This window comes from Mus pahari, chromosome 15, assembly GCF_900095145.1.
Source record: "Mus pahari chromosome 15, PAHARI_EIJ_v1.1, whole genome shotgun sequence".
In the NCBI taxonomy this organism is placed as follows: Eukaryota; Metazoa; Chordata; class Mammalia; order Rodentia; family Muridae; genus Mus; species Mus pahari.
Window position 1 is genome coordinate 10,177,173 of NC_034604.1, and position 12,500 is coordinate 10,189,672.

Consider the following 12,500-nt stretch of genomic DNA (forward strand, 5'->3'; position numbering starts at 1 on the left):
TCTCTCTCACTCTCTTCCTTTCTCTTCCTCCCCCTCTCTCTCTCTCATTCTTTCTCTCTCTCTCATTCTTTCTCTCTCTCTCTCTCTCTCTCTCTCTCTCTCTCTCTCTCTCTCTCTCTCTCTCCAAATAAGAATATCTCAGGTTGAAACAACTGACATGTAAGTTGAAAAGCAGAAGTGGAGGGGAGCCTGGCTTGATGACACAAACTTGTAATCTTAGCTCTTTCAGGGTGGGGGCAAGAGGATCGGAAGTTCAAGGTCATCCTCCCTTAGCTATAGAAGAAGTTCAAAGGAAGTCTGGCTATACCAGGAGATCCTGCCTCAAAACACAACAAAATAAAGGAGAGAAAGTAAGGGGGGAATTGACAAAGCAATAAAGTGCTCTTAGAGAATCCTTGTTTGTATAACCTTCTGCAGTTTCTCTCCATTCTCTCTGAAGCCAACACTGACCACTGGTGTGCACTGTCCCCACAATGACAGCCACTAAGCTAGCTGATCTGGGAACCGCAAAGGGAATGTTGAAAGCCAGTCAGCGGCACCACACTGATGAGTGCTGCCTTCCTACACTAGCATTTGACCCATCAGAGAGGACAGATGTTGAGTTGTCTTCTAATGCCAAAGGGAACTTGTCTTTTATTTAGGAAACATTATAAAGTTAGAATAGACCCAGATGCCTGAAAGAGTAAGCAGATCTAGCTCAGTGGACACCAGTACAGATGGCTCACTTAGAACAGGAGAACTGGGCCCCGAAAGAAAACATGTTCACGTGAGTCTTGTGCCAATAATACCAAAAGCATGCTCCTTGCAAGTGTGACTTGAAAATACATTGTCATTGTGAAACTAAAACTGTCTAGAATCAACCCTGCAGGATGCAAAGGAATTGTCTAACATCTTCATTGACTAGAAGTATAGCCCCAGCTGGGTACAGCCATTTCCACCATCTTCGATATATCTAGTAGGCCTATCTGGGGCCCAATGAGAAATCCTGCAGAATGCATGATCATGTTCAATATTTTTCAAACTGAAACTTATAGAGCCTCATGTTTGGCTTGAAAGTGCGACTACTGTGAAGAACATCCAGGCTTTGGACAAATAATGCGATTTCACGCACAAATGTGTTAGGCTACATGTCTAGCTACCCAAGGATTATAGAACCCATGTGGTACAGAATAAATGTGCCTGCATCCAGAACCTAGATGGGGAAAGCCTCCTCTCATTTGCAATGTGTGTTCACTGCCCATCATAAGGACGACAGACCTATCTGATCCGCATCTCCAACTTCTGCCATCCTCAGACATAACAAATGTGCAAAAATATCTTAAGCAAATGAGTGGAGCCATCTGCTGATATGTTCACCAACAATAATTTGATCATGGCATGGAGAGAAGAGAATTCACATGCTTGGTTTCCAAAGGGTGATGGACAATCTGTGGTGGTCTATGCCCTGCAAGGTTTAAAGGGGACTGCACAGGAAGGTATCTTTAAACACCAACTCAGAACAAGCACAGGGATGTCAGAGATGAAAGTGATACAGAAGTCTTATAATTACACAAACCTAGTAGGAAAAACCACAACCTGTGCCTACAGAGGGTTCAAGAAGAAACCTCAGACATTATTAAAGGTTTGGGACCTGTAGCTGTATAGAAATCACAGACGCACTTGTACCAATGAACAAGCATGAATTACAGGTAACTTCTATGTGTAAGTCAAACCCAATTCCAAGCTATTCTTAAAGCAACATACTTCTGATTTGGGCCCATATGTTGCTAATACTTCGGGTGCAAACTTAGCTCAATCAAAAATATACTTGAGGGATGGCAACATTACTCTAGTGTAAAGGGTAACAGCCACTAAGCCTGAAGACCTGAGTTCATTTCCTAGGACCCACATGGTAGAAGGGAGGGAGAATCAACTCACACAAGTTGTTTTCTGGCCTCCACATGCCTGCCATGGCACATATATACCTACACACACACACACACACACACACACACACACACCACAATAAATCAACTGTAGTGCACCTGACTCCCAGGTCAATACAGAGTGACCACACACACAATGTCAAGTTCATAACAGGACTGGCTAGGATCACTCCTAGTGAAACTCACCAAAGCCCTGTGAGTTGAACCAGCAAACGGTCCTCTCTCCTCTTCTCCTCAGGAGCTACAAACTGCTCTGTGGGATGTGCAGGCTCCAAGGGGGCAAGATTTCCGATAAAGACCCTGAGAATGATTCATTGTATCTACTTGCTTCCCTTCTTCCATCAGCCCCAAAATGGGGGTTCAGCAAAAATCCAAATGGCCCAGCCTCTGTGAAGACATTCCAGCTAGTCTGGTTTTGCTTCAGTTACACAGCTAATAAGCCCACCACCCAAAAGGATGCCCACTTTGTTGACATGGCTCATTGATCCACTTGTAAGAACCATGACTTCTTTTTCTTCTTTTTTGGGGGGGTTGGGGTGGGGATGTCTCGAGACAGGGTTTCTCTGTTCCAGGCTGTCCTGGAACTCACTCTGTAGACCAGGCTGGCCACGAACTCAAGAGCTACACCTGCCTCTGCCTCCCAAGTGTTGGGATTAAAGGCATGTGCCACCACTACCCAGCTAGAACCATGATTTCTTAATGTGAGAATTCTAAAATGTTAGAGCCAGAACTAGGTGCAGAGGTTCTCTGAACCCACACTTGAGTGGTAAGGGAGGGGAGGGATCTGGGCTCAGGGGAAGTTGATCTAGCCCTTGGTGCATGTGTCAGGTAGAGAAGGGCTCTCCCTGGGCGGCCACCCAGAACCCAGCACTGGCTTCTTAACATGTAGATCAGCACATGTGAAAACCAGTTACATGTAACGAGCTGTAAAGTGGTGTTATTATCTTATGATGACTTTATTTGAAGATTAGAATTTACCATAATGCTACCATTCTAATGTAAATGATCTCTGTGATGGTGAAAGGGGCAAAACTGACTTCACTCTCATGACCTTGATCTTTGGTCAGTAACTGCCCTCCAACTCCGTCCAGTCCAGTCTGCCACTCACATCTCTGGCTAGAAAGGCCACCGGAATATCCAATGTGATCACCTTTGAATTGTCATACGCCTACGAAGCACAGTTGGATAAACTCTCCTCTCAGATCTTTTACCTGTATCTCTGCGGGTAACTCATCAAACTTGTGCAAGAACACTTTTCAGTACCAACTTGCTGAGTTTCTCCCAGGATTCTGTGCTGAATATGCAATATAGCAGATTCCTTATGGCTGGTTTTGTCTCAATTCTGGATAGCAGAGATGTCTAGCATTCAGTACAACTAGGTCTTAATGCCTGCACCTCACACATCCTCTATGAACCTCCAATCAATATATGAATTAACATTAGGAATTCTTCAAATTTTTTCAAAACATAATTAGTTTCACTATTGCACAGTTAGCTTTCAAAACTACTCTCTGGAACTTTCAGGAGGAGGAAAAGAACGGCAGCATTAATCAAGCCAAAAGGAGATGGGAAAGTTCTATGTATTTAATGTCTTTGACCTAAGCGCCCATATTTACCGTTTGAATGTAAGGAAAAACAAAATGTTTCATTCTTATAAAGGAATGCTCACCAAACACATGACACTAAACACTTCGAACATCATTTCATCAACCGCTTCCATTGATGCAACAGACAGAAAAGCATGAGCACCCCAATGTAAGATTCCCATTTATAGAATCTCCTTCCGACAACTAAAAAGCCATGGAAAAGGTATCTAAAGGCTCATTCAGTTTCCATGACTAGAGGGCCCACAAGAGCAAGATGATGCTAGTCTTGATAGCACATGGATCCTCAGAGCTAAGGGTGGTACCTGGGACCAAAGGCTAGGCACAAGTTAGGAGGCGGGGCTGAGCAGTAAAATGATGAGAATAAGCCCTCTCAAGTCTCAAGCCTAAAATCCAAATCCTAAGAGAGAGTGTAAGTGGCCTCCCCTTAAAATTCACACAGCCAATCAAAGCTCACTACTGTGAGCAGTTCTCCTAGGGAAACTACTATCTAACATGTCAACATCCTAAAACACACACAGCCAATCAGAGCTCACCACTTCTCCTTGGTAAACTACTATCTAACATGTCAGCATCCTTAAACACACATAGCCAATCAGAGCTCACCACTTCTCNCACTTCTCCTTGGTAAACTACTATCTAACATGTCAGCATCCTTAAACACACATAGCCAATCAGAGCTCACCACTTCTCCTTGGTAAACTACTATCCAAGTGGCAACATGATGCCCGAGACAGCTTGTTTTGTCCTCAGCTCTCTCCAAGCACTGATGTGCCTTCCCTTGGGGCTACAGTCCTTCTTGCTCCTTACCTGATATCCACAACTGTAGCCTCAGATACTAGTTGGAAACACCCGTACAGATGGCAAATGCCGACTCCCCACAAAGATCAACTATCCCAAGATGGTGCCAGCCTTCCAACCAACAGCCATGCTTGAACTTCATTAACACTTAGTGGAGTGACATTTTTGAAAATTTGATGCCCTTTCCCCTTTCTAAGGTATAAAAATAAGCAAAAGAGTAAAGTACTGATTGTGCTGCTCAAAACCTGTTAAAACTACAACACGCTAAATCATTAGCAATACTGAAATAATATTTAATCTTATTCAAGTACTCTCACTGGATCTAATGAAGTTCTGTTGTGAAGGACAAGAATACTAAATATGTAAGAAAGGCTGGGAAACTTCTCTACAGATAACAAAGTTTAGGTCACTGTAACCTTTTTCTTTTTAATACTGGGCACTGAACACTATGATAGGTCAATTTCTAGTTCATCCAAGGAGACTTCAGCTCAGGACAGGTTTGTACAATGACGTGTGTATTAACATATAAGACTGTCAGCAATGGAGGGGAACTTTGTCCCTACCAGGTAAATAAATGTCCATATTGACATATCCTTAGTAGACTAATAAGACCAAATGGCAATAATAAAGAGGTTATAAAAACAGTGTTATGAACCCAAAAGATAAGTGCTTTTATATTCCTTAAAATGATACCAAGTTTAATTGGGGAAAGTTTAATTTTGTCCTTTAAGAAGTGATTAACATATGGGAAATGTATGGCATATAGACATCAAAATCTGCTGGTGAGTGTGCATACTATGTGTCTGTATATTCTGCGGTATATTGTGCTAACTAAAGGTCTAAAACCATTTGGTTTCATACTTGAACAAATTCATAAGCAATACCTCAAAGTAATTTTAAACAAACAAACAAACCTGCACTACTTTGGAAATGGTGATCCCTTGTCTGCATTTAGTCTGGAACAGCTTAAGTTAACATGTAAATAGTAAATGCATTCTAAACCAAATTATCTTCATTTGAAAACTAGTTGCAAGTTCAACCCATGCCTCGATAGATAGATAGATAGATAGATAGATAGATAGATAGATAGATAGATAGATATAAATATAGATATATACACACACACATACAACCTTGAACAAATGAGAATGATGACTACATACTTTTCAGGAATTTTCAAAGTACCTACTATCTTGTTAAAGTACATAGAATATGAAAAATAATTTGTGAATATATACATTCATCTTCAAAAAAATAATCTTCCTAGAAAACAGAGTTACTTGGTAGGCATATTTGATTCTGACTTTTTGTGTTGTTAATGCCCAAATTATAAACCTTTCCTACCAGACATTCAGAGGAGAAATGCTAACTGTGGTGTGTGCTGCCATCATAATGATACCCCCAAGATCAGCCTGGTGCCTGTAGCTGTGATAGGGTCCCCAGGTGGCAGGATGACTGCTGCTTGATCATTATCCCTGCAAAGACTAAAGCTACTGAAGTTTTAAAGAATTCGCATCTTACTCGATTTCTTTCATCTCTAATAATTACTAAACTGGTGTAATTACTGGAGGTGCAATGTGATGCATGCAAAGGCCCGCACTGCCTGAAATTAAAGGTTAAAAAAAAAAAAAAAAAGATTCTTAGTTTTCCAACATTTTCTCATGTCAGGCTTTTATGCCAAGAGTTGCATAATTATTTAAACCCTGTTAAAGCTCTCCTTCCCCTGTTTGATTAATGCTATAACTGAGCTGTTTAAATTAACTAATGTTAACTTTAAGTTTTAATTGCTTTATGACGGCATTGTAGCAAGACAAATTTAAAATAGACAATTACAACAGGCAAGGTAGATGTGATTCTGACCAGGACACCATGGATTTCCACATAAAACCACAGCAACATATTTCCTATTTAATTGAAATGAGATTAGAGAGTCACATATACCCAGGCACACACAGCCATGCACATACCCACACACCCACACACACCCAAAGAACTAACTTTAACCATTGACAGCACACCGGGCATCAGTGGAGAAAATAAATAAATAAATAAATAAATAAAAGTACCTCTGAGAAAACACTCAGCAAGAAGGTTGATTTCGAACATCTGCCTTTGTATCAAAACCTCACACAATTCAAACGCATTCTTTAGCATACTATTTCATGAGAGCATTTGCATTTTTAAGAAGACAGGGGGCTGGTAAAACATGGTACAATTGGCACTAATCTTCTTGTCTCCTCTCTTAAAAATAACTACCAAACTTAACACCAAATCCATTTAGGCATAGCCCTAAGATAGGAATTCCCTGGTAAGAAAATGCATGGTATTAAATCAGCCATGGGAACCAGTCAGGTGAATTGATAAAACACAAGGAGAGGAAGGGTAGATCCTTCCAGAAACTCTTAGGTTGATCTCAATAGGCTTGCAGTCCTCCACTCCCCAAACCTTTCTTCTTGTGGCAAGCTCTTACTTCAAAATAAGCATTCAGACAGGAGTGAGGATATGTTTCAGTTTGTGGCAACCAAACTAAGAAACCTCTAGACTGTATCAGAGTAGCCAAGCGTCAGCAACAAAGTTCCTTTCAAAAGAAACCGGAGAGGATGCCACACACAGCTTTACAAAATGGGCCTCCAGCTCTCACCCTCCTCCAAATAAGTTAAAAGGAAAAACAAAGTTGGAAACTTCTGTCACCGATGTCAGGCACTCCTGCTGTCAGTAAGATCTGGGAATCTTCCGGCAACAACCAAAAGAGGAAAATTATTAACAGCTTGCTTCATAAAGAGCAGCTAATCTCAACTCCCTTTGTAAATCCATTTTACATGTATGCTTTTATGTTCAGTACCCCATTTTCTTTACCCTTTTTGGACCGGGTGAATAAAGGTCAATGGTGCGCTCTCGCTCACTCTTCAGACAGATGTTTTCCTTCAGAGGACTGAGTAGACCCATCAGAAGTCTGCTGCAGTCCCTTTGAGGAGGGGCTGCCAGAGCTGGAAAGGTGCAGACCAAGCTCTGGAAGAGGCTCGCAGGACCAGCAGCTCTGGAACTTTGACTCTCGGGATCCCTGCCAACTGTAATTGCTGTTTTTGTTTATTTCGGATTGTCTGCTGATTGGACTATAATCAATTTAATGACTTCAACATCTAGTCAGTATAATTTAGAGGTGGTGGAGGGAGAGAGTCACTGACTGACAGATAAATAGAAGGACAATTGTCCCAGGGTGTCTTGAGTGGCAGGAAGAACCTCAGCTCTGTTTCTAACCATTGCTCCTGCCTCTCTTTTTGGACCCAAATCTAAAAACATCGAAGCATAAATTTCTGCTTGCCATGCAATTAGTACTTTGCCTTTACAAATCAAATTACAAAATTCCTTACAAAAAAAGATTATTGATTTTGCTATCTAATGTGTATCCATAAATATACACATATGTATGCCTTAATTTTTCTTAAAACTAACATAAGTTAAGATCTAATTATCAACAAGAGTCATAGTTAACATATCAGAAAATCAGTTTTCAGAAAAAAATCCATTTTGCTTTTTGATAATTAAAAGCAAAATATTCTATTTCCTTTTAGGCTTCTCACACAAAATCCAGGGTCAGCCTTTGTTTCTTTTCTATAGCATCATTTCCAAACCTAAACTGAATCACTGCTGGAAAAAAGATTGTTTTTTTCTAAGAAAGCAAGAACATGGAAGATACTGGAAACATTTTTTGTTATTGTTTTAACTTATATCTCACCTTTCTATTAATTCATACATATGTAATTAGTATATGCATATATACATATAATATATATATACATATTATATATATATATATATATATATATATATATATATATATATATACTTTGAGAAGGCAACCACATGATGACACACTGGAGGGTTTAATTTGAGGACCAAGAAAACTCCCTGTAGTGACTTTTTAATATCTAAAATGTTTATAGTTTTTGCACTAGAGCAAACAGCAAAATTCTGACTTTCCAATGGCTGGGGATTTAAAATCCATTGTCTTTTCATTCAACCACCCTCATTTCTATTTCTTCTTCACATTGTGAGCTGAGACTTTGTCACTTCATTATATTTCTAAAGAAATAATTCCCCCTTTTAAAAATCCATTTATAAGTACAAAAGGAGCTAATGGAGAAAAGGTATATCTAAAGTGTTATAAGTTCAGAATGTGCCAAGTTACAAAGGGTCAGCATCGGGCACAGCAAGTTAAACTAGACACTGGGGGCTCTCATTCTTCCTGCCTCCCCCATCCCTCTCTGGAGGTCCCTGGTATGAGTTTATGAACACCTGAGGGTCCAGATAGCCTGGCTGTGTCTCCTGTTTAACTTGGCCATTTAAATGCCTAAGCGCTCCCCTCTCTCCTTTCCAGCTTTATAACTTGGCTCTCATTGAGTATCTCACACCTTTATGCAGCAGACCACTTCTTCCTTCTAACTGAGCTTTCTGGAGTCAACTTCAAAAAAAAAAAAAAAAAAAAAAAAAATATCAGGTAAAATGGCTGAGAAAGTTCCATCAAACAAGTGCCGAAAGAAACAGAATAAAGAGCCAGTAAGAAAAATAGAAATAGGTCACAATTTGATTCAACTGATTTGCTGGCCCTAAAAATAAGTTGACAGTAAACTATTTTCAGTGAGGTAGTCTCACCACTGTCTATTCTCAGGATGAAGACAAATATCTAAATAATATAGAAGGGAGGGACTCCTTTAATTGTCTGACCATTCATTCCTTTAAATACTGGCTTTAACCCTTTGTCATCAGTCAGAAGCATCACTCTAAAGAAATGCAGTAGTAACAGAGAGTGAGGTCTTCGGGGTTTATATATGGCAGAAAAGCTTTGAGTGTCTAGAAGGGTAAAGAAGTTGCATGCTCTAATAACCAATTTTGTATCTAGAAATGAGTATCTGGAATGTTAAGCAGTCTTAACATAGATTAAATGGAGTAGGTGACCCCAGCAAGGCTTGCCTTCTTGAGGCTCTTAGAAATGGGAACCAGACTGAGGTAGGCTAACAAGACAATCAACCCCCAAATTTTGACATTAAAAATGCATAATTTTTAAGTAGGCATGATTATCTATCCAAAGTCCCCAAATTATAAGAATTACTTAAATAAATGCATCTGGTAAGAGAAACTCCCTGGGAAAGCACACTTTCAGCATCTAGGTAGAAAGAAGAATCCAAACTAACCCTATTTTGTTTTAATGTTTTTTACCAGTCTAATGGAAATGACTCTCCTGGGGCACAAGTTTGAAATGATATCCTAAGAGACAGCCGTATCAGAACCATCTCTTAAAACTCTTGTTTGTTAAAGAAATAATAGACAAATTAGAAACTGAATGCAGAACTTTGTGGTTTTTAGAAGGCCTTACAGTTTTTACATGGTCTTTCATACATATCTTTTTCATGTTGGTTATCACAAAATCTACATGTTTCTGATGGTAAAATCAGAACCCATCTTTCATAATGGTAAAATTACCAATTGGCTCTTCCTATGTGAGGACGTTCAATTCACTACTACACCATCTCTCCAGCATTGCTTACAACAGACGATTGCCCATTGCTTACTGTTACAAATACCAGCTGATCTGTCATTTAAAAAAAAAAAATGCGTGCTGGCTTTTCAAGGATTCAAGTGTGACCTTCTGAACAACATAATGGCCTCGGAACACTCTTAAGACACACTTTGAAAAATAAAGGCATCCTTCCAGGAAGACAGAGGGGACCCAGGATCAGGAAGAAAGGAGCAGTTACTTAACACGAACCATCCGGAATGGCAGTCTAGCTCTACCAGACACTAGTCATATCACAGTCCCTCATTTGACACAGCTCATACAAATATGTTATTTTTCCAGGCAAATGCACACCCTGAAGAAAAACAAGACTGATCGTCAAGGACTGTGCTATTTTTATTCCAGTCTTGAGCTTCTCGCCCCAAAAGCCTAGCCAGCCCACCTGAGGCCAGCGCCTCTTCTGGGAGGCGTCCAAGCAGAGCTGACGGAAAACACTGCTGTGTTACACATGCACACACACACACACACACACACACACACACACTTTGATTTAATGTGGATTTTTTTTTTTTAGCACTTGGCAACTGAAGCCCAGAGGCTGTGTCTTAGTGAAGGAGATATTGGATCCGGTTTTTTGCAGCATACCAATAAAACAAAAGAATAAAAACGTCTTCTGCTTACTGGTCTTTTCTCCCTTACTAACCCAAAAACTACATAGGCCCCCCGTCTAGGTATTTTACAGTTTAACTTAGCCACCATTTCCCAGAAAGTACAGCTTCGCTAAATGGCCTACCCTTCATGCAAAAGAAATCCTCCTTAGAAGCTGGGGAAACGCATGTATTCACCATCAACAAAACTTTCACTGTGAATTCATTCCAGAGGCAGGTGAACAAGAACAGTTAGAAAGTGGGAGTGAGCAAAATGAACAAATCTACAAACTTTAATAAACTTTTGAAAATAAAAGGCTTCCTAATTCCTTCACAAGCTTTTAGACGTTTTTTGAAACCCTTCAACCAGAGGTTGGCACTGCATGTTGCTATCCTATTCAAATCGCAAAGTTCTCCTTTCCCAGTGAGCAGGAAGAGGTCAGCCTGGCACTTCGTTCCCCACCCTTACTTTTAAGAAATGGAGACTCTTGGCAAGTTTCCCCAGAGCAACAGTGGTCCACGGTTACCCTGACGCCCGCGCAAGACCCTACGACCATGTATTCGCCATCCAGACTTGGGAATTTTTCTGGCTCTGCATCTAGGTTTTCTAGACAATGTATGTCCCATGTAAATACAAAACAGGCCCCCAAACTGTGTGAAAACACTTGTCAGTGATCCGCCTAGTTTCTAAAGTAAAACTTGTGCACTTCAAGAAAAAGAAGGGAAGAAGAAGAAGAAGAAGAAGAAGAAGAAGAAGAAGAAGAAGAAGAAGAAGAAGAAGAAGAAGAAGAAGAAGAAGAAGAAGAAGAAGAGGAGGAGGAGGAGGAGGAGGAGGAGAGAATCTCAGGTGTAGAATATACCATNAGAAGAAGAAGAAGAAGAAGAAGAAGAAGAAGAAGAAGAAGAAGAAGAAGAAGAAGAAGAAGAAGAAGAAGAAGAAGAAGAAGAAGAAGAAGGCAAGGATTCCAGTGTGTGAGGCCCTCCCCCCACGCTGTCCTTTCCCTGAAGAAAGGGCTTTGTGTGTGCGGTAAGGGCTCCTGTAATCGAGTTCATAAATACTCATTGGCCAGGGGGCCAGGGCTCAGGGCGCACGACTCTGTCCCCCACCATCCCCCTTTGCTGATTGCAGAGTTCTAAGAGCCGGTGGCAAGAACCCTAGTCACCCGGAGCCACCACCAACACCCGGCAGCAGAGGAGGAAGAGGATGCTGCACTGCCGGGGACCAGAGGGCGGGGCGCGGACCTCGGCGGGACCCTGCGGGCTCCGGCGGGAGCACAAGCCGCCCTTTGTCCTTCGCCACCGGGGTCGCAGAGGCCTCGGCTGCTTCCAGCTGTCTCGCCTTTGGCCTCTCCGGCTCCACTGCCCTGCCCGCCCGCACCTCCTCCGGTCCTCGCGCACCGCCGCTCTGGGCCTCAGAGCGCCGGACCTCTCGGCTCCTCGATTTACCCCGGAGAAGGCAAGGGAAGGTGAAGGAGGAGGAGGTAGTGGCCGCCACGTGACTCTGCTCGCCACATTCCAACACAGCCACCGGATCGATAACTTCAGTACCTCCCGCCCCCCAATCCCGCCACCGCAGCCAACTAGTGCACCCCAATTCCCTCCACACAACACACACCCGCAAAGTTCCTCTGCTACGGGGACTACACTGAGCGGCACCCCTTCCCTGAAAACCTAAGGGGGAGGAGGGAGGAGCAGGGACAAGGGCGGTCAACTTTCCGGGAAAATCTAGAAGGGGTACCGTGGGGCTCCAGCCTGGGTCCCGCAGCCCAAGTGCACCCGGCCCAGTTGTTTACGTCGGCCGCTAGACCGGCAGAAGCCAGGCAAGACCTGCAGAACCCGAACGTGCTGGTCGCAGACCCGGAGACTTTGGTGGCCCTTGTGTACGCACCCCAGCCCCGGGCCACGTTTTTAATACGCAAGGACTTCTCGCTCCTGTCCAAGTTTTTTTTTTTTTCCCCTTCTTCCAAAGCAAGAAAAATACAACTGCCGCATGAGTTTCTGCATATTT

The 12,500-nt window shown here is 42.0% G+C and overlaps 1 protein-coding gene across 3 annotated transcripts in view; it reads right to left on the reverse strand.

Moving 5' to 3' along the window:
* Znf521 (zinc finger protein 521) overlaps nucleotides 1-12,500 on the reverse strand; it is a 285,412-nt gene that overhangs the window by 271,129 nt on the left and 1,783 nt on the right. The gene's annotated exons all lie outside the window — the stretch shown is intronic.